At 59.1% G+C, this 27,304-nt stretch overlaps 1 protein-coding gene across 11 annotated transcripts in view; it reads left to right on the top strand.

Moving 5' to 3' along the window:
* Nucleotides 1–27,304, top strand: part of AGAP1 (ArfGAP with GTPase domain, ankyrin repeat and PH domain 1) — a 514,165-nt gene that overhangs the window by 103,278 nt on the left and 383,583 nt on the right. The gene's annotated exons all lie outside the window — the stretch shown is intronic.

The following is a 27,304-nucleotide window of genomic DNA, read 5'->3' as shown; positions in this document are numbered from 1 at the left end:
AACTTGGATGAGGCGGAAACCACTGTCGGGAACGGGACGCGAGTGGGCTTCACGGAGGCAGGAAGCAGCCGTTCCTCGCATGCTTTATTGAAAGCGAAAGAGCGGGTATCAGCTGCCTCCTTCCTTCGTAGGAAAACCTCACTGCATTCGGTCTTTACTCCTGCAGGTTAAAAATGCACAAATAGGAGACCTCAAAATAGAGGACTGTGGAAAGATTTTTGTGCCAGATAAAACACACATTGAAAAAAAAATTTTTTTTTTTTTTTTGGCTTGGAAACCCAGAGTCTTATCTCGCTTCACTGCTAGCGTTTTGGTGGAATTCTTCTCAACATTTTCCTGTGGCTGTTTTTCAAAGATGTTCAAGATAGGGTTTGCAGTGTTTATTTTTCCGCATCATGTTACAATGTAGCAAATCCACCACAGTGGGAACCTGTGTTTGATAAAGGCGCGGTGGCTGCTTCAAGGGAGCTGTGGCGAGTGATGCTTCCGTTTAACTCACGGAGGGACTGTGCTCATTCACCGGCATGGGTGCGGCACGCTGGTCCTCGGTGGAACGTGCCCATGGGTCGCCGTGCCGCCATGGCAACACCGACCTCGCTTCCCCATCCCGCGCCCTCATTATTTGCAGCGAGGCCTGCGTGCTGGGCCAGCCCCTTTGCAGGGAGGGTAGAATGCATGAGCCCGCGTGGCAGCAGCCACAGCCCATCACAACAAAGAGCCGCCCCTGCGTCCTGGGAACACGCTCTCTGCCAACTGTGCCTTGTCAGGAAATATTTTGACAGGCCCCTCAGCCTTGTTCCTTCATATGCAAATGCAGCCGCAGTGCCCCAATGCCAGGACCACACGGCTGATGACATCAGGGCTCATTACCGCAAATCAACACGTCGGAAATGCGCCAAGAGCTCTCCTTCCAGTGTGCACTTAGCAAACCCGATGATCCCAGTGCTGGCAGGTCCGGCGCCCCTAAAGGGTGTCAGCCAGGACCCGGGGCTGTTGCCTCGAGAGAGTCCAGCAGAGCTCCGTGCAGGAAGGGAGGACTGGACGGCTGCCTCACTGGCTGCTCACCGAGGGTCGCTCTGCCACGGCCCCTCTTTGTGAGGGGTCCCCCCAGAGCATCCCTCCCAGATCTGTCACCTCCTAGCACTCTTCCCCGCCCTACTTCTGCCCAGGAGGGGCCCCTGGGCTGGCTTGTGTGACCCTGGGCAGGCCACTTACACTCTCGGTGCCTTGGTGCCCTCAGCTGGCGGGGGCAGGGGACAGCAGCCGCTCCTTCATGCTTCTGCAGTGCGAATCCAGTGTGGTGTGTGCATGACCCCAGCAAGGCCTGTGGCAGGTGCACAGCTAATTAGGTGAGGGTGGTGGTTCCTTGTGGGTCCTCAGCCAGCTGCCCTTGCTGCCAGGTGTGGCCACTCCCGAGAGGGGGCCTGGAGCTGTCGTGTGACAGCTTCTGGGAGACCTCGTTAAGAGTCAGGGGGTCCCTTCGCCTCTTCCTCCCTGCGGGCATATGTGACTGCTGGCCCCCAACTCAGACCCATGTGAGGGCCGCATTGCGATGGGAGGGGCCTGGGCTTCTGGAGGCTCCGGCCTCCTGGGATGGCCCACCTGGGGTTGTCACTCTCTCTGTCTCTGAGTGGCGGCACTGATGTTTGGGTTTTGGGGCCCCTGTGGCCAGACGATCCTGGTCAGCACACAGGGTGAGGCTGTGCTGCTGCGAGAACCAGAGAACGCCGCTGCCTGGCAGTAGTGTGTCTTACGCAGAAGGAATGAACTCACTTTCTGACTGCTGGGCAGCCTTCCCAGGGCTTGCCTGGCCAGCCACTCCCAGCGGCTGAGGACAGTTTCTGGATCAAGGGCGGCCAAGGCCATGTCCCAGGCACCCTGCAGTTCATCTGGGCAGCCTCCCCGGGGGGCTGGGGGCCTTCGCTCTGCCTGTGCTCTCCTGTCCTGTCCCCACGGCAGATCTGAAACACACCTGGGGTCCTCCTGGGACCCTCTGCTGGGGCCAGGTGTGCCAGGGTTTGCTCTCTGAGCTGGTTGGGCGGGGGTGTGCGGCTGGTGGCTGCAGTCCGGGAACACGGCGGCCTCTGCCTTCCTGGGGGATGTGGCTGTGCCGTCTCTGCCGAGGTGGTCGTGTCAGCCTGCAGAACGGTGCCTGCTGATTTAATCCGGAGACGCGGTAGCCGGGCGGCAGCTTCAGTTTTCCTTTGGTGGCGCCGAGCGCCACGTTGGTGTGTGCTTCCTGGAATGTGCCGGTCACCGTGATTTTCCTGTGCAGATTCGCATGATTGTTTTGGAGGAAGATCCGGGAGCTTCGCTGTGGGATACCAGAGGCAGCCGCTGTGCCGTGCCGGGTCGGCCCAGACTCTGCAGGAGGAGGTGTCAGGTTCCCTGGGAGCCGCCTCGCCCCAGCCCCTCTGGGCGCACGTGGACGGCTTTTGAGTCCTGCTTTGCTGGACCCCATTCCCCCAGGCTGCGGTCGGCTGCCCTGACTTCAGCAGTCGGGTGGGTGTACCCGTATTGTGGCCTGGGAAGTGGTGGGTTCCTCGTAGTCGTCCCTGTCTGTCCCCTGAATTTCTTTTGTGCACCCCCTAGAGCTCGAGGTCGAGTTCACACCGTGCGTTGCCAGTGAAAGCTCTGCCCGAGAGCGCCGTGGGTAAACCAGTGCCGTGTGTCTCCAGCGCTCTGCCCGTCCTGGGAGCCGCACACTCCAGTACCAGCAGTGCCAGCGCCGCCATTCTGCTTCCCGTGTGGGGGGTGGGTCACTGTAACGGGGCCATGGGAGCCCCCCCCCCAGGTTATCTCTGAGATGCAGCCCCCTCCCAGCCCACCTCCTCCTGGGAGGCTGCGCTTCCAAACTGCCAGAGAGCGGCTTTGTGTGTCCACGGTGGTTATGCAGTTAGGCCTGTCTAATCGGTCAGCCACCCTCCATTGCTGACCACCTGTGTCCCTTGGATACTGTGACTCGGCAGAGAAACGCCACACCGCCTGGCGCCCGCGGGCACGTCGGCGAGTTCTTCTCCAGCGTGGCATTTCAGGGGGAGCCTTTCACGTTTTTGTGCCCCCCCCCCAAGATTTCTCTGTGTTCCTACTTTAGTCGTCCAGCTCAGGACTGAGAAAGCTGAGCCTTATTTTGGTGCAAATAAAATCATCTTTCAGAGTATGGAGAAAAATTTAGTGTTTGCAGGAGCTGAGTTTGCCTACCACGAAGGAACCTGCTTTGCTTTGTTCAGAACGCATCCGTTTGTGGTGTGAGTGCGTGGAAGCCGTAGGTGGTGGCCACTCTGTTGTCTGTGCGGGTTTCCCGTGATGCTCGCTCGGTTCCAGGCGTGGTTCCCTGTCTGAAGCATGAACGGGTGGGAGTCCTGTGTGCTCTTCGCCGCAGGAGGAGCAGGCCTAGGAGCACCTGTCGTCTAAGCAGAACCCACGCTGGGCGTGCAGACAGGCGTCCTGGCGTGAACGCTGAGCTCACGCGTGCCCTGCTGTGTGGCCAGGACTGGGTCCTCACCTGCCCCGGCCTCTGCTGCCCCGTCTGCAAGCAGGGCTGAGTACTCCTGACCGTGCTGGCGTGGGAGAGGGAGTGATGCACGCCCGTGGTCCGGCAGTGCAGACTGAGACCCTGGGCACGTGGTCCACCCGTGGGTTCAGCTCTGCTCTTGCGTGGGCCACCTGGGGAGACGGTTGCTCTGAAGGCTTCCATCAGCTGCAGGTGCGTGAGGTGGATTCTTCTGTGTTCCATGATCTGAGGGCTCCTTCCGTGTTCCGTGATCTGAGGGCTCCTTCCGTGTTCCGTGACCTGAGGGCCCCTTCCACGTTCCGTGACCTGAGGGCTCCTTCCAGGTTCCGTGACCTGAGGGCTCCTTCCAGGTTCCGTGACCTGAGGGCTCCTTCCGTGTTCCGTGACCTGAGGGCTCCTTCCAGGTTCCGTGACCTGAGGGCTCCTTCCGTGTTCCGTGACCTGAGGGCTCCTTCCGTGTTCCGTGACCTGAGGGCTCCTTCCACGTTCTGTGACCTGAGGGCTCCTTCCGTGTTCCGTGATCTGAGGGCTCCTTCCGTGTTCCGTGACCTGAGGGCTCCTTCCGTGTTCCGTGACCTGAGGGCTCCTTCTGTGTTCCGTGACCTGAGGGCTCCTTCCACCTTCCGTGACCTGAGGGCTCCTTCCACATTCTGTGACCTGAAAGCCTCCGTGAGGCAGAGGAGAGGGGGCGCTTTGGTTGTGTTTTGGAAAGGAGCTCTTCTAGGGGGGCGTCCAGCTCTCTGTCGCTGACGCTGAGAGGTCCGGAGCCCTGAGGGGCACGACTTGGGAGGGGGTGGCTTGGATGAAGCTTGGACGCTTCACCAGCAGGATCTGAGCAGGTCCCTGCTGGCCTCTCCTTGCTTTCAAACGTCTCTGCTTCACGGGCGGAGGATCCCAGAGAAGGCTGCCCTGACGTCGTCTTCAGCTCAGTTCTGTGTCTCCTCTCCAGCAGGTGCGCGGGGTCTTTCCTTCCTCTTATCATCTTGCCAGGGCTTTGTTGGGCCGAGACACTGGGGAGTTGGGCGTCCCATTGTGAGCTCCTGGACACGTGCTGTGGGTGACGGAGGACTCTTCCCAAGGGAGGTCAGAGGCCGTTGCCCATAAGAGGCCCCCAGCACCCACTCCTGGATGTCCGCCCCACCGACCCTCTACGACTGGTTTGGGCCAGACGCTCGCTTTCCCAGGACTGTGCTGCTGGGGGGTGAACCAGCCTGGCCAGATCTGTATGTTGCTGCTCGGGGGTTCAGCCGTGTCCCTCTCAAGTGCACTTGAAAGTCCTAACCTTGGCCGGCGCCGTGGCTCACTAGGCTAATCCTCCGCCTTGTGGCGCCAGCACACCAGGTTCTAGTCCCGGTCGGGGCACCGGATTCTGTCCCGGTTGCCCCTCTTCCAGTCCAGCTCTCTGCTGTGGCCCAGGAAGGCAGTGGAGGATGGCCCAAGTGCTTGGGCCCTGCACACACATGGGAGACCAGGGGAAGCACCTGGCTCCTGGCTTCAGATCAGCGCGGTGCACCGGCCGCGGTGGCCATTGGAGGGTGAACCAACGGCAAAAGGAAGACCTTTCTCTCTGTCTCTCTCTCTCACTGTCCACTCTGCCTGTCAAAAAAAAAAAAAAAAAAAAAAAAAAAAGTCCTACCCTTGAGTCCCTCAGAGCGTGATCTTGGAAAGGGGCTAGGTCTGCTGCACAGGTGATAGTTAAGGTGAGGGGACCTAGAGTAGGCTGGGCCCATCATCCAGCAGGGTTGGTATCCTTCTCGGGGGCAGGGGGCTGGGCACGGAGACACACACAGGGAGCAGGCCCCGGCAGTGCAGGCAGAGGTTGCTTCTGTAAGCCCCGGCATCCCGAGTATTGCCAGCAAATGCCCGGACGCTGGGAGCAGGCAAGGAACACTGCCCCCACGGCAGCCCTGCCGACACCTGCAGTGCAGAGTCCCAGCCTCTAGGATTCGGAGGGGATGTCTTCTGTGCTTCTGTTCTCTCTCTTTTTAAAAAGATTTATTTCATTTATTTGAAAGGCAGAGTTAGGAGGAGGAGGGGCAGAACAAGAAAGAGGTCTTCCGTCCACTGGTTCACTCCCCAAATGGCTGCAGTGGCTGGGGCTTGGCCAGGCCGGAGCCAAGAGCTTCTTCCGAGTCTCACACATGGGTGCAGGGGCTCAAGCACTTGGGCCATCTTCCACTGCTTTCCCAGGCCGTGGCAGAGAGCTGGATCAGAAGAGGAGCAGCTGGGACTCGAACTGGTGCCAATGTGGGATGCCGTCACTGCAGGCAGTTTAACCTACAATGCCACAGCACTGCCCCCTGTTTCTGTTCTTGAAGCCACTTAGCTCCCGGGGCTTGGCTCAGCAGCCTGGGGACTGAGGGGCGTCCGACTCCCTGTGGTGTGGCACACCGTGTATGGCGGTCACCCCGGATCTCATTGCGTTACCTGTAGGGTGGGGGTGAGCCCTGCCTTGTGTGCGCCCAGGGCCCCCCGAGAGCTCCCGGAGCAGCTGTTATCTCCAGGAGGGAAGTGGGGGTGGAAGGCTCCGGGCCCGAGTGCCGTCTGCCGCAGGCCGCCCCCTGTGTTAGAGGGGAAAGCGTGGCGTGTCAGGGTTCTGCAGAGAGGCAGGGCCAGCGGGATGCTGGTGGCGCCCCGAGAGGAGACACTTGATAGGAACTGGTGTGCGGGACTGCAAGGCCAGGAGTTCTCAGGGTCCACTCTCTGCTGACCCAAGAGCCAGGAAAGCCCTGGGCGGTCAGAGTTCAGAGGCCCGAGAACCAGGGCAGTGACGTGTAAGGGCAGAGAAGGCGGGCGTCCAGCCTCCTCACCTGTGTGTCCGCTCCGGCCTTGCTGGGCAGGTGCCTCCCGGGAGAGGCCGTGTCTTTGCCTGCTTTGCTGGCTGCAGCCTGGCTCTCACACAGGACGCTCAGACAGGTAGGAAAATGCTTGGCCGGCTGTCTGGGCCGCCCTTAGCCCAGGCCAGTGGACACCGGAAGTTAGCCGTCTCGGGAGGTGGAGGTGCTGGTTGGTTCTGTCACACACCAGCTCCAGGCCCCGGGCACAGTCTCCCTGTCCTCCTGGACTGCAGCACCCTTGGCTGTGAGACAGGAAGTTAGATCTGCTGGCCGCCGCACAGGGTCCAGTCTGGTGCCCTGCGTGGGGACAGTGTCCCATGAGCATCAGCGGGAAGAGGCGAGCTGGAGGGTGCGCCGAGAGACGGGCACGATGCAGAAGGGTGGCTCACTTCCTTCCCTGCAGAGAGGTCGAACATGGTCTCTGCTGTGTGGAAATACAAGAGAAAGCAAACAGCTACACTTACACCCAGAAAGAGGACAGGAGAGAGGGGCTTTCCCTGGACGGGCGGAGGCCAGGCTGGGGGTGGTGAGCGCCGGCCTGGGGAGGGACCAGGAGAGCTCAGCGACTCTATTGGTCGTGGGTTCCTGTGCGAGATCCAGGGTGTGGCCTGGAAGGCCCTTGGGTGGATGGGTTCCTTTGAAGATTATCTAGAGAGGGGCAGTGGGCCGTGGGGGTGGATGATGACTGTTGGCCGTGGGAAGTTGGCCTGGGATAGGGGCCCGGGGAATCCCGTGTTTCCAGGGTGGGCAGAGGAAGAGGAGGCGCGAAGCGAGTTTGTTTCTCGGGGCAGAGCTGTTGCTCAGTGACTGTTGGCCGCGGAGCGGGAGGCTCAGGAGCAGATGTGGAAACACGGGGCTGAGGTCATACCGGGTGGGGCTCGTCCCCGCCGTCCACTCAGCACACCCTGCCTTGAGCCCTTGGCGGTGCAGGAGGTGCCTTCTGTGTGACGCAGAATCCTGGGGGCTGTCCCGCTCCCAGCGCCTGGCAGGGCCGGGCTGGCTGTATGGTTCCGCCCAGATCGGCTGTTCTGCACCCCCGCTTCGGCTGCTCGGGGCTGAGAGCAACAGAAAAACTTTCAGGGCAAGATTTATTTATCTGAATGATAGAGAGCGAGAGATCTTCCACCTGCTGATTCACTCCCCAAGTGGCCACAATGACCAGGGCCGGGCCAGGCCAAAGTCAGGGGCCCACAACTCCATGTGGGTCTCCCACTTGGGCCATCTTCCTCCGCTTTCCCAGACACATTAGCAGGGAGCTGGATCGGAAGCGGAGAGCTGGGACGCGTCCTGGCACTTCACTATGGGATGCGGTGTCCCGGGCGGCAGCGCCCCAGCGCCGGCCCCACCCGCGTCTGTTTGTGGTTGTGATTGGTCTGTTGGTCTTTGCGGCCCACGGTGCCTCTGGAGCAGCTCCCGTTTCCCTGGCCAGGGGACTCCCCTGGTTTTGGTTCCTCTCTAGTAGGTGGTTATCAGCCTCCAGGGCAACCTCACTGTGTGTCTCTGTGTACGGGCACTTAACCTCTGCCCACCCATCACTCCCACTACCGGGCCCCCGTCTGGGGGATCCTGGGCCATTTCAGGGCTGGGGCATCCGTCGGGGGCTCTCGCTGCTGTTTTTGACCGGATTCCCAGATAGTTGAGGACATCGTGTTATGCAAGCCTCAGATGCTGTTACACATCCTGCCCTCTGTGACTCTGACTGGCTCCTTGCCCTGGAGTCTGGCTGCTCTACCCTGCAGTTAAAAAGAAAAATGGTTGCTAATGGCCCTGGTGGCCCCGGGCCAGGAGGGAAGGTGCTGTTCCTTCCTTGGAGAGTTCAAAGGTCAGGGGAGTCTGTTCCAGCTCAGGGCAGGAGTGCCGTCCAGAGAAGGAATCACTGTGCTACCTCCTGAGACCCCAGTCCTGTCTCCCAAGTCAGGAGTGAGGAAGTCAGTACCGGCAAGCTCGGCCTAATTAGAGACCCGGAAGGGTTGCATTTCCTGGTTGTTTACTCACTGCTGGCGTCCCAAGCAGCCCAGTCTGTAATTAAGCCGTCTAATTGGGAATGGCTGCAGTGGAAACCGTGAATGGGGCAGGCCGGCCCCTTCTCTTCCCCGTGCCCTCCCTGTCATCCATGAAGAAGGGGTGTGGGGCAGATTCTAAAGCATGCTGGCAGGCAGACCCTTGAACTTCCCTCTGGCACAAAGGGAGCTGTTCCAGAAGTTCGGTGGGTTGGGAAGACGGGAGAGACGCCCAGAGCCCCTGGCCACGAGGCCCCCTTCGCGGCTGCCTGTGTTTTGCTGCCTGGAGCCCCTGGCCCTGGCCCGCCCCATTTGCAGCGCCCATCCTCATGCCCTTAGGCACCATAGTTCTTCCTCCTGGGAGTGCGGTTCGGGGTGTTTTGCAGGTATTTCCCGTAAGTCGTCCACAGCACCTGTTCTGCCTTGCAGCCAGTGGCGGGAATGCAGCGGGGCACGCCCACCGGTCCCCGAGGGTCTGTGCCTGGGAGTGCCGCACTGGAAACGGCTCTCGGATCTTGCAGAAACTGCGCGGGCAGACAGAACTATGCACAGGTGTGCAGGACCCCCGGGAACGGAACTCTAACCTTCCTTGGTGTGTCCTGGTTGAGCTTTCACACACGTGGGATTCGCAGAGTCAGGCCCCCCCGTTGGGTAGCATGCCTGCCCTGCATTCCTAGGCACTAATTCAAGCAGCATTTTGGTAAATGTCACAAAGTTGGAGACGCGGAGTTGTTTGAGTCACCGCCTGTCTGAGCCTGTGGGCCCCTTTCTGCCCGCGAGGCCACTCCGAAACCTGCTCCTCCCATCTTTGTCCAAAGCCTTTATTTCTCTCCCCGAGTTTTCGGGTGACAGGGGCCCTTCAGCTGACGACGTGTGTGTTGTGTTTGTTCACAAGCACTTATCCCCGACGGTCCTTTACTGTCGGAAGCTGGGGTCATGGCGGCCTCTGCCTGTGGCGCCCGCATCCCGTATGGCTGTCCGGCTGCTCCGCTTCTGATCCAGCTGCCTGCTGCTAATGGCCTGGGACGGCGGCAGAAGTTGGCCTGAGGGAGAGGGGTGCAGAAACAGAGGAGACAGGGTTCGAACTTGCAGCCAGACCTAATTTATTCAGAGAAAATGTATCCGCAGAGGTGAGCGACCAACCACCAGCGTGCGCACAGGTTGAACACACGGCACAGGCTCCAGACCCCAGAGGCTGGGCTCTTTTGTATCTCCGGTGGGCTCGGGGTGGGGGGCAGTAGGTGGAGGTGAATTCCTGAATTCCTGCCATCGCATGGGAGGCCAAGATGGAGTTCCGCCTCAGCCCTGGCTCTTAGGGCCGTTTCTGGGCTGAACCAGTGGATGAAAGGTCTCTCTCTCCCCCTCCCCCGCCTCACTCCCTGTTTCTCCCTTTCTCTTTCTATCTCCTTAAATTAATAAACATTAAAAAAAAAAAAAAAGGATTCCTGCGGGGCCTGAATTGTGGCATAGCGGGTAAAGCTACCACCTACAATGCCAGCATCCCATATGGACACAGGTGTGAGTCCCGGCTGCTCCACTTCCGATGCAGCTCCCTCCTCATGGCCTGGGAAAGCAGCAGAAGGTGGCCCAAGTGCTTGGGCCCCTGCCACCCGCATGGGAGACCTACAAGGAGCTCCTGGCTCCTGGCTTTGATCTAACCCCACCCTGGCCAGTGTGACCAGTTAGGGAGTAAGCCAGTGGATGGAACAGCTCTCTCTGTTTCTCCTCCTCTTTCTAACTCTGCTTTTTAAATAAATAAAATAAGCATTTTTGTAAAAACAGGATTCCCCCTAATGTGACTTTGCCAGTCTGATGGATTGTTAGCTTTCTAGCAGTATTTTCCTCTGTGCTTCTGAGAGATTCTCTGAGCCGTTACTTAGCCTCCCGGTGGCCATTCTGATAGTGATGTGGCGTCTCGGGCCGCGTTTTGTCTTCCTTCCTTTGGTGAGCACGCGTGGAGGTTGTCCAGTGCTGACTGTCCATGTCCAGTGCTGACTGTCCATGTCCACTGCTGACTGTCCATGTCCACTGCTGACTGTCCATGTCCAGCGCTGACTGTCCACTCCTCTGGTAGCTCCTTAAGTCCTGCTTTTTCACTTAGCATCAAGCCGCATGGCAGACTGCTGGGTCCAGGCAGTGGGCACTCCTCCCCTGAGCCCGACCACGGTGCGTCTCGCACCTGCTCCTTGCGGCCTGCCTAGCACTGGGGATTCACCTAGGACGTCTCGCTGGCTGGCTGAGCGCACGCTAGGGGCCTGCACGTCCGCATGCCCGTCTTCCATCGCTGACGGGGGCGGCGTTCAGTGAGTGGTGTTCACAGAGAAACGCAAGGCCCAGGGCATTCTGCACACACCATTCTGGGGCCCTCAAACCGTGACCCCCGGCACTGATGGGAAGGGATTTTTTTTTTTTCAAGATTTATTTATTTATTTGAGAGGCAGAGTAGCAGAGTAAGAGATAGAGATAAAGGTCTTCCATCCTCTGGTTCACTCCCCCAGTGGCCACAATGGCTGGAGCTGAGCTTATCTGAAGCCAGGAGCCAGGAGCTTCTTCCAGGTCTCCCATATGAATGCAGGGGCCCAAGCATTTGGACCATCTTCTACTGCTTTCCCAGGCATATTAGCAGGGAACTGAATCAGAAGTGGAGCAGCCAGGACTTGAACCGGCACCCATATGGGATGCCAGCGCCAAGGGGAGGCTTAACAGCCTGGAGAGGGTTCTGTGGCTGAGGTGGGCCTGGCCTCCGGAGCCTGAGGCCCGTGCCTGTCTGGAGGCAGCACCCCTGGCAGGCGGCTGCATGAGCACTCGGGTCTTGGTTTTGCTGAGACCCCCAGTGCTGGTCATGCCTGGATGTATCCTTCCTACTTCCACCGCTCCTAACAGTTGCAAGGCGTTCCCTGGGGCCAGCTGTCCGAAGGCAGACCCACCCTCGAAGGCAGGCCAGCGTCAGCAGGTGCTGTGACCGCCACCTCCCAGAGTCCTTTTGTTTCCAGAACTTTCCCACTGTAGTTGGGGACTCTGTTTCTGGGACAAGTGCAGACACAAGTCTTGCTTTTAGGAAGGGGAGACCTACTCAGGAGACCTTTAGCGAGGTGGTTACCTCACTGTCTCGGAGCAAAATCACTTTGCTTTGTGAGGGTCAGACGAGGCCCAGGTTGCTGAGGGTGTCTCTTGGGCCGCGGGGGCTTGGAGCTGCTCATCTGTCCAGGACAGCTGTGATGGGCATGGCCACAGGGACCCCGTGGGCACGCGACCCAGGCTCCGTCTCCGCGGTGCAGGGCTTCCCCCAGGAGGACCTGCAGAGGCCCAGAGGCCCAGACCTCAGCAGCCTCGGGAGCTGAGTGGCCGTGGCCCTGTGGGGTCTGGAGAACGCGGGGGACTTCAGACGTTCTCCTCACCCCTGCTCAGGGAGTGGTCGCCGTGGCTGCGAGGGGGCCCTGGAAGAGGTTGGAAAACATCTCCACTGGGGAGGTCCTCAGGACAGGGGCCCCAGAGGTACAGTCCTGTCCAGCTTCCATCTGAGCACGGCCCTGTTTCCCTTTCTTCGAATAGGAAACCTAACCTGAGCCACACACTGCTACAGTGTAGCTCAGAAATGCACGTTGTAGAGTCTGGGCTGTGGCACAGTACGCAAAGCCACAGCCTGCAGTGCCAGCATCCCATATGGGTGCCGGTTCTAGTCCTGGCTGCTCCATTTCCAGTCCAGCTCCCTTGTGATGTAGCTGGGGAGGCAGGGCCCCTGCACCTGCATGGGAGACCCAGAAGAAGCTCCTGGCTCCCTGCTTTAGCCTGGCCCAGCCCTGGTCGTTGATGGCCATCTGGGGAATGAATCATCGGATGGAAGATCTCTCTCTCCTTCTCTCTCTCTGTAACTGTCTTTCAAATAATAAATAAACACACATTTTTTTTTTTTTTTGTAGCAGACCACTTATCTCTGTCATCATGCTGACTCTTAGTAGGGTCCCTGGTATCCGGGCGGCACTCACACTCAGTTCTTCCGTGTGCTCTGATCTTCCTCTGAGAGAGACTGATTATCTAATCAAAGGAAGCAGATGACAGAGCCGTGACCGGCGCTGCCTGTGTTCGGCGCTGTGTGGTGAGGAGGTCGGGGAGGAGCAGAGGATGGCTCCCCTCCCCGGCCGTGCATGGCAGAGCAGCCTGGACACTGGAAGCGGGGAGAGTTCTGAGCCACGGCCGTCAGCCTTGCAGGCCCAGCTGTGCCGGGTGAGTGGAGCTGCTTCCGCTGCAGGTGGCTGAGGAGTGCCGAGGGACTCCTGGGAGGCACGAGCAGAGGCTGGGAGAAGGTCGTCCGGAGATCAGGCGGATTTCTTCATGATTACGTAACACGGAGGAAGACCGGGAAGCGGGAACGGAGCACGTGGCCAGCACCGTGTCCCTTCCGCTGCAGCCTCCCACGGCGCCCACGCGTGTGTTCCTGGGGGGCTTCTCCGAGAGTCTGTAGTGGATGCTCCTCCTCAGACCTGCTGGTGCTTAGCACATGCGCTCCCAAGGGGCTCGCGCCCTGAAGCGTCAGTCAGCGCGGTGCACCTGTTCGTCCAGGGGAGCTCACTGTTCTGTGCTGGGTCACACAGCTCCTCTGGGTCCCTGGGGTTGGAGGGCAGCCGCGGTCTCTCCCCTTGGAGGGGGCCCCTCAAACTGGGCCAGGTTGACTGCAGGGGCTGAGGCACTTGCGACTTCACCCCTGTGGCCTGTGGTTCCGCCCGGCGGTGTCACATCCCTCGGCGCACGGGCGTCTGTCTCCGAGGTGCCGACCCGTACTCGCACAGAAGTGTTCCTGAGTGAGCATTGCAGGGACGGCTTGTCCGGAAGACGTCTGAGTGTCACGAGGCCGTGCTGATAAGTGTGGGCCGCCTCCTCGTAGACCTGTGTCCTTCCACAAGGCCGGCAGAGCGGAAGTTGAAGACTGATGAGCTGTGTCTAAGGCAGGAGTCAGAGATTCAAACCACCATTTGAGAGTTGCTCAGCAAGGCAGAGCTGGCTGGTGTGCGGGAGGCGAGGTGAGGGAAGCCAGAAGTCTCTGGGTGCTGCTGTGAGGCAATGGATAAAGCCCTGTGTCTCAGTGACGTCACAAATAGGTGTCTGGTGCCCTTCTCAGTTCCTCAGAGATGGGGCTGGCGTTGTGGCACAGCAGGTAAAGCTGCGGCCGGCAATGTTGGCATCTGTGTGGGTGCCCGTGCGTGTTCCAGCTACTCCACTTCGATCCAGCTCCCTGCTGTGGCCTGGGAAAGCAGTGGAGGACGGCCCAAGTGCCTGGGCCCTGCACCCGCATGGGAGACCTGGGTGAAATTTCTGTCCCTGGCTTTGAGCTGGCCCAGCCCTGTCTGTGGCAGCCACTTGGGGAGTGAGCCAGCAGATGGAAGACCGCTCTCTGTCTCTCCCCCTCTCTCTGTAACTCTCGACTTTCAAGTAAACAAATAAATAATCTTTATAAAAAGAAAAAGTTTGAGATGCTTCTGTGTCGCGGGGGTGCTTCCTGTGGTGGCCCCAACCCTCTGAGGTCGCCGTGAAAAGGGAGGGAGCTCTGGGGTGGTGCACACGTGGGTTTAGTGAGCCAGGCCTGGAGGGGTGCACAGCACAGCCACCTGCTCTCTCGTGTCGCACAGCTACCGCTGCCTGCCGAGGGAAATGCTGTCTCCCTGAGAACCGGCGGGTAGAGGAACCGGGTGCGGGGATGGCTGGCCGGCTTCTGCTGCGGGTTCCTTTGTTTCATAGGCTGGCGTTGAGAGCTTTAATGACTTTTCAGGGAGGTTCTCCCTGAGAACTGGGGGGCAGGGTAAGGGGGGCAGCTCTGTGGCTGGGCTCTGCTGCGCCGAGTGCGTCACAGGATGTGCCCGCGTCTCACCCCCAGCTTCCCACCCTCTCCCTGACTTCTCCATCCTTCACGCCCCCGAATGGACACAAGAAACCTGCCCGGGGCAGTGCTGAGACTGGGCAGACAGCCCCCCCGTCTCCCTGCAGACCTCGGGAGCCGCAGGTCCAGGCTGCCACACAAACCCAAGGCCGATCTGGGAGGCCAGGTGGCCCGGTGGCCGTGACAAGAGCGAGTCCATCCTCGTCCTCATGGGAGGTCAGTTTGCAGGTCGGGTTCTGGCGGCGGCACAGGGGACCGTGCCCGTGTGCTGCTTGAGGCTCTGTGTGAGTGTTTGCTCATGTGCACACGCAGATGCGATGGACAGGCCCTCGGTCTCGCCTGCCACTGACCTGGGGGTGATCTGCACCGACGCCCGAGGACCCCCGAGTGTCTCCGGTCTGAAGAGCCCTTGCACTTGCTTCGTAGGGTTTGTAGCCAAAGAATCACCTGCAGCAGCCTAACAGACATCCTAGCATCAGCTTGTAGACGTTTAGGTCTGGAATGAACTTCCACAGTGTTGTATTGTCCAGAGTCATGGCTGAGCAGTGGGGGGGGGGGACCCAGGGGAGAGGTCCCCTCCTTGTCCTTGGCATGGACACAGCCCCCCACGTCCCCGCAGTATGGGTTAGCACAGATTGCTGGCACTCAGAAAAATCAAAACCTGGAGATAATTCACTTCCTGGCAAATGCAACCAGAAATGGAGTTCAGGAGGACCGGGTGACCCTGTCCGTGTCGCTGACCTTGACCCTGACCCTGTCCATCCCCAGAAGGCCTCCCACGGGCCAGTCAGCCGTGGGCTGGTGTTGAAGAGCCTTGGGCTTTCACAGCTACAGTAGGGGAGAAAGGTGGCGGGGGTTGGTCCTGTTGCACAGTGCGCAGCAGCCTCTCTCTTCCTCTCTCCTGGGCAGCTTCCAGGACCTGCAGCACCGTCACCTTGTCACTTCTCTGCTCCCTCCCTTCCCCGGGCGGGAGTCTTCTCTTTCCTTTCGCCTCAGTATGTTCAGGGTCTCAGAACCTTGACCCTGCCTCTCATGCGCCCGCCCCAGCCCCAGTCTCTCATTGCCTCCCCCACCAGTGTCAGCAGGGCCTGTGAAGGGTCTGCAGGTGCTAACTCGGGTGTCCTGAGCCCACTTCCCGGAGGCGGGGCTGAGAGTCCCCATCCCTGTCTGGTCCTGCCGTAGGAGGAGGGTTTTCTGCTCACTCCCGCTGCACATCTGGCCTCAGAGGGAAAGGGCCTTTCTGTTCAGGGCGCCTCTCCTGGAACCGTGACCTCCGTTCCCGGGGCGTGAGAGCTAGGGCACCCTTGCCTGCACTCCCTGCTCCTCCTGCGTGGAGGTTGGAGGCACAGAGCCGAGCCTACCTGAGGCTGTGACTTGGGCAGCTCCCAGGTGAGCTTGGTTGGCATTAAAGAAGGCTGTTGACACGTTTGAGAGTGACCTGGGTTGGACTTCACTGTGTCACTCTGGAGGGACCAGGCGGTGGCTCCTGGGGAGGGGGAACACTGCCGCCAAGCAGAGCCTCCAGGCCGTGTTCAGTTTCCTGAGCTGGGGCCGAGTCAGAGGAAAGTCTGGTTTCTCTTTCACAGGAGTGCCGGTGACGTTCTGGGTGCAGTCTTGCCTCTACTTCCGGGGGATTTGCATTTTCCCGTTAGTCCCTCACTCTTCTTGCACCTGGGTCCTCTCTGCAGCTTGCTGCTGTAGCAGTCCCTTGAATGGTGCAGGATTCTCCCACCTCTGGGAGACGGGGATGTGCGGGTGGGAGGGAAGAGGGTGTGAGATGTGTGTACGGCATCTGAAGGGTTGGAAAATGTATGCGCACTGGGCGCATGTGTGCAGCGATGCCTAAGGATCTCCTGGGGCCTCAGATTCTGCATCTCGGGCACCTCCCAGCCCTGCCGAGGCTTCTGGTCCAGGGACCACACCTTGAGAAGCGCTGTGGGTTCTGTATTCATTAGGGTGCTCTGTAGGGCTCAGTGCACAGGAATCACTGATTTATTATTTAATCTGGGGTGTCGGTAGGTATCTGGGGTCGACAATGAAGTCAGTGGAAGTACTTCAGCTCCTCCATGCAAGCATGAGCTGGCTTCCGTGTTTGATTGTGGAATGCCATTTCCATCAGAGTACTGGCTCTTTAATGTGTAGGTTGGTTAATTGATAGGATTTCCAAGGCAATAGAAGTCAGGAAATCAAGTTGGATGACGATGCTGAGTGATCAGAAAATCGGAAGGTGAATTTTGGATGGAAAAGATTACAGTGAGAAGTAAGGGGACTGAAGAGATCACGAGGTGGCCCCTTGTTTTGGGAGTTGAGTTTGTTCAGTCACTTGTGTATCCGTCCATCCGCACATCCACTCATCCATCCAACCATCTACTCATCCATCTGTCCATCTGACCACCATGACCATCCGTCCATCCATCGATCCATACTCGACAAGCCTTGTGTCCATCTACTCAGCCACCTACCCGCTGCTCCTCCCTCCCTCCCCCTCCTTCCCTCCGCCCACCCTGTATTACTTCTTAGTCGATTGAGCAAAACCTCTGCTTTGCGTTCCAAGCGCTGGGGGCACAGCGCCCACAGCCTTCTGGGTGCCTGTGGGTTCCTGAAGATGACCTTGGCTTCCATCCTGCTCCTTTGAGGAGCAAATAAGGGCACAGAAAGCGCAATGTGAACTCTCTCAGAGTAGCACAAAGTACAGCTTTTGCAAATCACAACTCTGAAAGCACCTTGTTCTGAGTGAAAAGTCTAGAAAGACTTACACGGGGGTGTCTTGTGAAAAGGGGGTGTCTTGTGAAAAGGGGGTGTCTTGTGAAAGTGCCTGCGTGTGCTCTGCCAGAGCAGGCCTGGGGGTTAGGAGCCCAGCCTCTGTGATGTGCTGGTGCGACTAGCAGACAGCAGAGGAAAAGCTAGCTCTGGGGGCAGTGGCCATGGGCCGGGGAATCCAGGGACAGGATGGGGAGTGGCTCGGTGGGCGACACCAAATGAGATCTGGTACCACTGAGACAAGCCCCACACAGCTTCTCGAGCAGTGTTTTTGTTTGTTTTGTTTTTTGTTTTTTTGACAGGCAGAGTTAGACAGGGGAAACAGAGAGAAAGGTCTTCTTTCCGTTGGTTCACCCCTCAAATGGCCACAATGGCTGGCGCTGCGCTGATCCAAAGCCAGGAGCCGGGTGCTTCTCCTGGTCTCCCATGGGGTGCAGGGCCCAAGCACTTGGACCATCCTCCACTGCACTCCCGGGCCACAGCAGAGAGCTGGCCTGGAAGAGGGGCAACCGGGACAGAATCCAGCACCCCGACCGGGACTAGAACCCGGTGTGCCGGTGCCGCAGGTGGAGGATTAGCCTAGTGAGCCGCGGCGCCGGCCAAGAGCAGTGTTCTTCCAGCCTTAATTCCTGCCGTTCTCTGACCCCCACTGTGACAGTTCCCAGGGAAACACACTTGCAGCTGTTCCTGCTGCCTACAGAGCTCACACAAACATGACAAAAACAAGGAGACTCCCATAGCAAAAAGGCACAAAGCAGGCAAGTCGGCCGCGGCTAGAGACAGTGTGGGGACGGAGGCGGGGAGCTGTTCAGCGAGTGGCCACACTGCAGGGCTTGGGTGCGGAGGGAGGGCGGGCCCGGGCACCCTGGGCCCCCAAACCATGACGCTGGCTGTGCAGCGCGGTGTGGAAATGTGAATCGGGGTTGCCGCGTCTGACCCGGGAGGTGTGCTCCTGGAGAGTTCAAGAGCTTCCCACAGGAACGGAAGCACTCAGTCCTTTCCTTCCTTCCTTCCTTCCTTCCTTCCTTCCTTCCTTCCTTCCTTCCTTCCTTCCTTCCTTCCTTCCTTCCTTCCTTCCTTCCTTCCTTCCTTCCTTCCTTCCTTCCTTCCTTCCTTCCTTCCTTCCTTCCTTCCTTCCTTCCTTCCTTCCTTCCTTCCTTCCTTCCTTCCTTCCTTCCTTCCTTCCTTCCTTCCTTCCTTCCTTCCTTCCTTCCTTCCTTCCTTCCTTCCTTCCTTCCTTCCTTCCTTCCTTCCTTCCTTCCTTCCTTCCTTCCTTCCTTCCTTCCTTCCTTCCTTCCTTCCTTCCTTCCTTCCTTCCTTCCTTCCTTCCTTCCTTCCTTCCTTCCTTCCTTCCTTCCTTCCTTCCTTCCTTCCTTCCTTCCTTCCTTCCTTCCTTCCTTCCTTCCTTCCTTCCTTCCTTCCTTCCTTCCTTCCTTCCTTCCTTCCTTCCTTCCTTCCTTCCTTCCTTCCTTCCTTCCTTCCTTCCTTCCTTCCTTCCTTCCTTCCTTCCTTCCTTCCTTCCTTCCTTCCTTCCTTCCTTCCTTCCTTCCTTCCTTCCTTCCTTCCTTCCTTCCTTCCTTCCTTCCTTCCTTCCTTCCTTCCTTCCTTCCTTCCTTCCTTCCTTCCTTCCTTCCTTCCTTCCTTCCTTCCTTCCTTCCTTCCTTCCTTCCTTCCTTCCTTCCTTCCTTCCTTCCTTCCTTCCTTCCTTCCTTCCTTCCTTCCTTCCTTCCTTCCTTCCTTCCTTCCTTCCTTCCTTCCTTCCTTCCTTCCTTCCTTCCTTCCTTCCTTCCTTCCTTCCTTCCTTCCTTCCTTCCTTCCTTTCTTTTTTAGAAGCAGAGTTACAGAGAGAGGGAGAGACAGAGAGAGGTCTCTTCCATCTGCTGGTTCAGTCCCCAAAAGGCTGCAGCAGCTGGAGCGGAGCTGATCCAAAGCCAGGAGCTTCTTCTGGGTCTCCCACTTGGGTGTAGGGGCCCGAGCACTTGGTCTGTCCTCCACTGCTCTCCCAGGCGCATTACCAGGGGGCTGGAACAGAAATGGAGCAGCTGGGACTTGAACTGTTGCCCATGTGGGTGGGATGCTGGCACCACAGGCAAAGGCTTAGCCTTCCACGCCACAGCACCGGCCCCCCGAGTCCAGTTAATACCCCGTCTGCTTCAGAAAGCTTGAAAAGACATGGACGTGGCCTTGGGCGACACCCAGTGTCTTTTATATGAAATTCTTAGGGTTTGGGTATCCTTTTTATTTTTGGAACTGTTAATTTCTTAATGGTTATTTTTTTCTTTTTAGATTTACTTATATATTTGAAAGGCAGAGTTACAGACAGGCAGAGAGAGACAGAGAGGTCTTCGGTGCCCTGGTTCACTCCCCAGATGGAGTTCCAGGCTCCTGCTTCAGCCTGGGCAGCTCCAGCTTTGGGTCCATTTGGAAAGTGGATGAAAGACATTTCTCTTTATGTTGCTTTGCCTTTCAAATAAATAAATCTTGTTTTTTGTTTAAAGAATCCCTGTAATTAGAGTTTTTTGTCCCTATAATGAAATTCCCCTGGCGACTAAGTTCATCGGAGAAGAGGTTTACGTAGTGTTTTGCAGGATCGGTGCAGCCCCTGGCGAGGCCCTTCCCCCCGGCTGTGTCGCCTCCTTCGGGGTCAGCAGTGGTGGGAGTTCCTGGAGGGAGATGAGCATGTGGCTACTTGCCTTTGCCAGGAAGAGAGAGAGAGTGGAGCAGGCCAGGCCTGCTCCTCTTCTAACAGCTCTCAGGAAGCATGGCGGGGGCGGGGAGTCGCCCCTTAGTGCCCAAGGAGCTCCCTCCAGGACCCACCCTGCTCTGAGGACTGAGCCTTTGGGCCCTGTTTCCAGGCCGGGGCGGGGCGGGGCGGGGGGAGGGAGGGTCCTTCAGCAGCTACCCGCTGGTGCAGTGCTGGTCTGGGCCTGCTTCCCCTCCACTAGGAGGTCCTGCCTGGTGCAGGGAGCAGGTGCGTGGCTGCTTCAGGAACAGCAGTGCAGGCTCATTGGACCTCACCTGCTCGTCCCCAATCTGCTTGTTACTCTCGGATGGATTAATCAGCGGAGGGGAGACTTCCCGGGATGCATTTAGAAATGGCCGCCCCGAGCCGACCGGAGGGAGGTGTGGAGATGTGCTTTAAAATTTCATTTGTATTTTGCTCAGAGTGAAAATAGAATTGTTGAGAAGCCAGCCGACATCCGCGTTTAAAAGTCACCCTTAGCCTTTCAGGTCGAAAGCAGTGCACGCTAACCTCGGCAAATCCAGGGGCAGAGCCGGGGGTTCCCCGGAAGGCGCTCGTGTCCTCTGGGTTCCCCAGCTCGTTTCAGTCTGGGTGGTGATAAGGGGATGGAGGCGGTGCAGGGAATTTGTCCAGAACTGCGCACTGAGGGTAACCGCGGGTGTGTGCCTCCCTCCGGCCTCTGTGTGGCATGGGGAGTCCTTGATGGGTACCCTGATTGATTGTTCTGTGACCAATAATGTCCTCATTGCCATGGTATTTCCTGGACAGCTGGGTTGCTAACATGGGGAACTACAAGAGCAAGACGAAGGGAACAGATTTTTGAGTTGAATATTTTAGTGCGCGGCAGATTGAAAAGGGGACATGCCCCGCTGGTGGACTGGCGGAGAAGAACCGGAGGAGGAGCATCCGTGTGCCGGCTCAGACCGACAGCGAAAGCAGCGGTTCAGGTTGAAGGTCGACCCAAGTGTCCCTGCGTGGGGTCGCTGGAGTTGAAATTGAAAGTGACATGAACCACGTACTAGGAGTTATTAGTAGCCCCTTGTCCCCCGGCCACTGCTGCGGCTCACGTGCGCCTCCTCGTGCCCACAGGGGTGGCCGGGGAATCTTCCCTTTCTCTCCCTAAATGACAGCTTGACGATGATTTCATCGGAAGGGTCTACCATCTTGGATGGCTGCCTCGTTTTCATGTAGGCAGACGGTCTCAAACTAGAATACGAATATCCGAACCGTCCCATCAGCAGATCTGCATTGTTCCTGCGGTTGTGTCGGCACTGACGTTAATCAGCTACAAGGAGTAAGCAGCGCGTTTCGCGTGTCCGGTCCCTTTGCTGCCGTTGTCACTGCGATTTGCATTCATACGGGAAACCCAGCAAACCTGGACAGAAGCTGGCTTTCTGATTGAATCGCGTCGTTTCAAACAAAGCTCTTCCACGGAGAAAGAATATTAATTACTCTAGCCACGTTCTTTTCTTCCGAGTTGTGTGTTAACAGAAACATTTGCGCTTTTCGGTACAAGGTCAGGCTAGATTTAAAAGCAGACATACGCTTTGAAAATTGAATCATGCTGGATTCGAGAACATGGAATTAATTAAGTGTACAGAAGCTGGGAGACAGAAGAGTCGTTGCCTCCGTGTTTGTTCTTGAAGGTGCTTTGTTCCCCTGGCAGATCACCGCTCGGCGCCTGGCGTCTGCGCTCTTCCTGGTGTGTGTTAATAAATGCAGTAGTGGGAAGTGTAATGGAGGTGAGGCTGGAAGGTGATGTGTCCTGAATTAGCTTCCAGGTGATTCTAGGATTGCCGGTGCCCAGGGGCGTCTGTCAGAGTTGCAGAACCACACCTGGGCGACTCGGTGGCCCACTCCTTAACTGCATCGTGTGTCCCTGGTCTCCTTTCCTGTATTTCACCAGCATACCCTTCCCGTCCCTCACGTCCAGAGTGAGCTCCGAGGGGGCTCTCAGAGCAGCCCGAGTGCTTTTATCTGATCAATTAGGAGCAATTAAAATGCCTCTCTGGCGTGGCTGCCGGTGAGCAGCTTTCGGGCGCGGAGCAGAGCGCCGGAGGGAGCAGGTGCTTTGTGGGCCTCTGCCGGTGGCCGCGGGGCCCAGTCCTTGCGTGTGCGCGTCTCTACCATTTCCAGGAGAGTGCTTTGCTCCTGCTCAGATTTATCCCGCGGACGTTTCCATGGTCTTTGGTTTATTTGTTGGTTTTATTTGAGGCGCTGTCCTGGGTGCTGTGAGGGACTCTTTACTGAGACAGGATCCTGGGTTTTGGTCTGGAGACTCACAGAAAAGGGGGTGGTCCTGTGCGGGGCTGGGTGCGGCAGTCACTGGAGGTGGGGGGTTCCAGCGAGTAACTTGCGGGGCTGCAGACTCCAGCAGGAAACCCAGCAGTGCCGCGTCCAGGCTGCGCCCCTGCATCCCCGCAAGGACGTGCGATTGTCCAGCGGCCGGCCACGGGGGTCGCTGCTGGTGATGGCCGCGGATGAGGACGAGCGGTGGAGAACCAGGCTCTCCTGTACCCCGGGGCTCCGTGCCGTGCTGGAGACCACGCTCAGGGCAGGCATCCTGTTCTCGCTTCTAGGGTTGCCTTGCAGACAAACAGAACAAGAAACCATTGCATTTAACAAAGCCTGTGACCCCCATGGACCTGAAGCAAACGGGGCGGGGCTTTGGCACATGGGCCCTAGAGGAAGTGGGGAGCAGTCCCATCACCGGGGGTACACTAGGGGTCTTTCGCGGAGTTGCTGTCTGCAGACACGCAGGAGATGACACAGCATCCGAGCTGGACACGTGGCTTCGCGCACCCGTGGGAGGTGGGAGGCAGAGCCCAGAACAGCTGACCCCAGCCCTGTCGTAGACAGCGGGTTTCCCAGCTTCCCTACGGAGTACGGTGCCTGGGGGGCCCTGGTCCGCTCTGCCGGAGTGGAGGCTGGGAGACCCTCCCCCTCCGACCGCGAACACCTGCTCTGGTCTTCGGCCGCTGCTTAGCCTGGGCCGAGCCGGCCTTGCAGTTGCCGTGTCTTTGGGTGTTTGCTGAGGAGGGGGATTTTATGAATCCTGGGCTCTCGTTGTTATTGTTCGGTGAGTGCTGTGGCCCGAGCTGTGGCCCCAGGATCGTTGTCACGGTGTGACTAAATGTGGACGTAAGGACCCTAGGGCAGTGGGGGGCACAGCCCCAGCCAGTGACCTTGGAGGAGCAGGAGGTCAGCATGCAGATACATGTGGGGGGCGTGGCCACGAGGGGCGCAGGGCGAGGGAGCCTCCGCAGAAGCCAGCCTGCCGCCGTGGTGGCCTGGCCTCGCACCGCTGAGAACACAGACCTGTGTGTGGCGCTTGTGCCGGCAGCCGTAGCCGGCTCAGCCACAGTCGAGGTCATTAACGTGGAGGTGCTCAAGACCACCAGAGCCTTGGTGGGCCCCGCGTGCGTGCTCCCTCTCGTCTGTGTGCCTTTTCCGCTAGACCGCGCGGTGTCTCCACGAGGGCGGGATCCTGCGTCAGAGCTGTCCTTGCAGCAGGCCGGGGGGGGGGGGGGTGGCGTGTGTCCTTGCTGTGGCCGGGCTGGGTGTCTGCTGAGAAGCGCGGAAGGTTCTGGATGCCCCGTCGCCTTGTTGATCTAATTGTTTCCGGATGCTTCTGCTGCCTTCCAGGGTGGAGGCCAGGAGCCTGGGAGGAGGTGTGGTGGGAGACGTGGGTGAGAGGGTGCGGGGGCACACACAGGAGGAGGCCAGTCTGTCGGAGCTGTGGGAGAACAAGGGGCAGGATGCGTCTCCCGGGAGCAACCACGGGGCCGGTCCCCTGTCCTGAGACCCCCCGAAACGTGAGCCTCCCAGCACCCACCTCTGCAGTACCAGTGAGGCGCCTTCTGTTCTTGACATTGTCCCAGTAACCCAGCGCTGTGCGCTGGCTCCCCCCTGGTTTTACTCCCCTCCGCCTCTTTGTTTTTTATTCCAAAGATTTATTTTTATTTATTTGAAAGAGTTAAAGAGAAGCAGAGGCAGAGAGAGAGAGGCCTTCCATCCGCTGGTTCACTCCCTTTCAAATGGCAGCAAAGGCTGGAGCTTGGCCGATCTGAAGCCAGGAGCCAGGAGCTTTTTCTGGGTCTCCCACGCGGATGCAGGGGCCCAAGCACTTGGGCCATCCTCCACTGCTTTCCCAGGCCACAGCAGAGAGGATCGGATGTGGAGCAGCTGGGATTCGAACCAGTGCCCATATGGGATGCCGGCACTGAAGGCTTTACCAGCTACACCACAGTGTCAGCCCCCGCCCCCGCCCCCGCCCCTTTGACCTTCCTCCCTTCCCTTCCCCTCCCCTCCCCTCCCCTCCTCTCCCCTCCCCTCCCCTCCCCTCCCCCTTCTCTTCTCCTCCTCCCTTCCCCTCCCCTCCCCTCCCCTCCCCTTCTCTTCTCCTCCTCCCTTCCCCTCCCCTTCCCTCCCCTCCCCTCCCCCTTCTCTTCTCCTCCTCCCCCTCTTCCTTTCTTCCTCTTCTCCTCCCCTCTTCCTCTTCCTCCCTGCGCTCACTCCCAGCTAGCCAGATAATCCAGAGATCACACTCTGCCTTCCTCATCCTCAGATCCCACACCCCCAAATTCAGCCGACAGTGGATCAAAAAACATTCGCAAAAAAAGCACCCAGGCTTTGTCCTTGCTGCTGCAGCCTAACCGTATGGTGTCACCGGTGTTGCCACGGCTCTGAGATGGTGTCACCGGTGTTTCCACAGCTCTGAGAGCATGTCGGTTGTCCTAAGTCATGTAGAAGTGGCTGAGTGCACAGGGGGCGTGCAGAGGCCACAGGCGAAGGCCCCATCATTTTATGTGCAGGGTTTTGGGGTGGGGGCGGCTGTCCTGGGACGACTGTGCTCTTCTGCCTTGTCCTCCCCGCCCCCCACCCCCCCCAGCCTCCGGTTGTGCAGCCACAGAGTGGGCTCCTCCTCCCTGGGGAAGGCCATGGGGCACTGTGTCACCCTCCCCCCACCCCAGGGCAGAACCCAGGCTTCCCCCTGCCTCTGAGGTGGGGGCAGTCCAGCTCCACCCTACACTGTGAGATCTGGGGTGCCTGCGTTTCTGTATGTGTAGCATCCGTCTAATAATAGCGTCTGGCCCACCGGGTCCTTGGAGCAGCCGACGGGCGCGGCGTCAGCACCCGTGCAGCGTCTCACGTGGCGCCTGCTTCACGAGGTGGCCTCCTTCAGCCCTGGCCTTGGTCGCCCTAGGAAGGGAGCTGAGCTCCTGTGAGAGGCGCCTGGGCTGCACAGTGCACAGGGACAGGGTCCTGGGATGGGGGCGGGGACTGAAATACCAGGACGGGGCCTCCTGTCCCCTTGCCGGTGGCTCAGGGTTCGAGCCTCTCATAGGGGGAGCCCCATGTTTGCATTCACAGGATGTTTGGCTCTAAGGTCACGGCTTGTTGTTGACCCTGGAGTCTTCATTCCGGTTAGAACGCTGGAATCCTGTTTGCCAAGGGCTGGGGCCTGGAAGTGCAGGTGTCTCCGTCTCTGGCGAGTCCCAGCCAGGCAGGCCTTTGTGGCTCGTGAGCGGGCAGTGCCCACGGTGTACCTGCTTGGGCTGGTGTCAGATGACAGACTCCGAGTACCAGAATTGCAGAGGGGGGCTGTTGGGAGCCTGCTTGGTGGGTGAAGTGTGCCCCGTTCCCGTCACACAGGGAGGCTGTACCAAGTATCGCACTAGAGCAGTCCGTCCGAGGAAGGGTCCCTGACTGTCACCTGGCGTCCCCTTTGTCATACCCCAATTTCCCGTGACAGCTGCTGGCGTCCCGGGCGCGGTGGTGGGTGATGTGCACAGAGAGCGCTCCTTGTGGGTGCTCCGCAGACTGTGGCACCCAGCACGGGTGCCCCCTGCAGCTCGCAGAGGCTTCCTGGAGCGGGGCCTTGGAGAACGCTTGTCCGTTGCCCTGGGAACTTCTGCCGTGGCAGGTGCCCAGGGCCGTCAGCTCCTTCCTCGGCCCTGGGCGTGGGTCCAGCATCACCCTTCTCCCAGAGCCGCTCTGCCTGCTCCTTGAAGCCCCTGCCTCCAGGGTTTGTGTGTGTTTATTTCCCAACCACGGCCCAGCCCTCTGCAGGTGATGTCACGTCATGGTCAGGTCACAGCCAAGCAGCCGGCCACCTCCGACCTCAGGAATCCCGAGGGCTCTCGGGTGAATCAGCCGCCACCCCCTTTTTTGCGATGGGTCTGGAGGGGTGGGCAGGGGAGGAGAGACCCCCACCCCGGGGTCCCTCCATCACAGGCTCTGGACCCCCTGCCCTGCCAGGGCCAGCTTTGCCCTGCAGCCTCACTCTGGGTAGCCACCCCCACCCCACCCCCGGGCACATGGTAAGCGGGTGTACATGTTTTCCAGTGCGGGAGGAGGGGCAGGCCAGGCTTCCTCAGAGGGCGGCCACCCAAGATCAGCTGCAGCTGAGGATTTTTGTGGTCGGAGGAAGCAATGAGTCACCCTCTTCTCTGTGCCGTTCCCTGACCTCCGGAGACTGCTCGGATAAACTTGCGGGTGTGTATGGGGGGAGGGGCATCGTGGGGCAGCAGCATTGGTAGACATCCTCGGGGTTTGGTGCGAGTCAGCTGACCTTGTGGTCTGGGCACCAACAGAGGCACACACCTGGGGCCTTCCACAGTCGGTCCTGAATCAACTACCTGGGCGACGTCCACCACCAAGCAGATTTAGGGAACAGGACACTGGCGAAGGCTGGGGTCGGTGCTAAAGCTGCCGTCTGCCAGGGGAGGTGGCTGAGCCGTGGGAGGTGTCAGGGCGGGGTGGGGGGTGCTGAGGAGGTGCGCCCAGGGGTGAGGCTGGAGGGGCAGGGCCAAGGCCAGCGGGGAAACGTCGGGCCAGGAGCTCCCGTGCCCAGGCCCCAGTGATGTGCAGGCTGCAGCTGCATCCTGCTGGTCCCAGCAGGAGACAGTGGTGAAGATGGGTTTGGCGTGGGACGGTTGGTGCGCTTGAATGAGGCATCTGGGGGTGTGGCATGCAGCACACGGCTGTTTTAAGCACCAAGCAAATGCTTCCCATGTGGCACCCCGTTTGATCACCACGGCCAGGCTGTTACTACCGTCTCCTTGTTGCCGGTGTGGAAACCGGACGCAGAGATTCAAGGTCACCTTCCTGAGGTCACACGGGGTCTGCTTCATTCTGACCCGGGAGCCCAGCCTCTTAGCTGCCCTGTGGCTGGGGGTGCCAGGGGCCTTGAATGCCGCTTTGGGGGAGGCCCAGAGGGGCCTCTGGCTGCAGGGGTGAGGGTGGTTTCCTGACAGTGGGCTGAGCCGGGGCGTGGTGCAGCCTGGCCAGTGGCTGGGGAGTGCAGGCCGGGAGAGGACAGGGAGCCGGCCCTTCCAGAAGCTCCTGCCACAGTGGGAGGAGATGGGGAGGGAGGGCACGCAGGCGAGGCAGGTTCTGTGTCGGGATTTTGTGGAGCCGGGGCGTCATGGGGCATTTTCACGCACTGACCCCGGGACAGGATGTGATTGTGACGGACATCACAGCTGTGAGCAGGAGGGTCCGTGAGCTCTGGTATCTTCCACTGGGGGTGGGGGGCCCAGTGACAGCTTCAGGGAAGACATCGTGGGGTGGTTG

This window comes from Oryctolagus cuniculus, chromosome 3, assembly GCF_051225735.1.
Source record: "Oryctolagus cuniculus isolate XC-2025 breed Fujian yellow rabbit chromosome 3, ASM5122573v1, whole genome shotgun sequence".
Lineage (NCBI taxonomy): Eukaryota > Metazoa > Chordata > Mammalia > Lagomorpha > Leporidae > Oryctolagus > Oryctolagus cuniculus.
The sequence above is the reverse complement of the archived record's forward strand: the minus strand, read 5'-3'. Positions and strand labels throughout refer to the sequence as shown.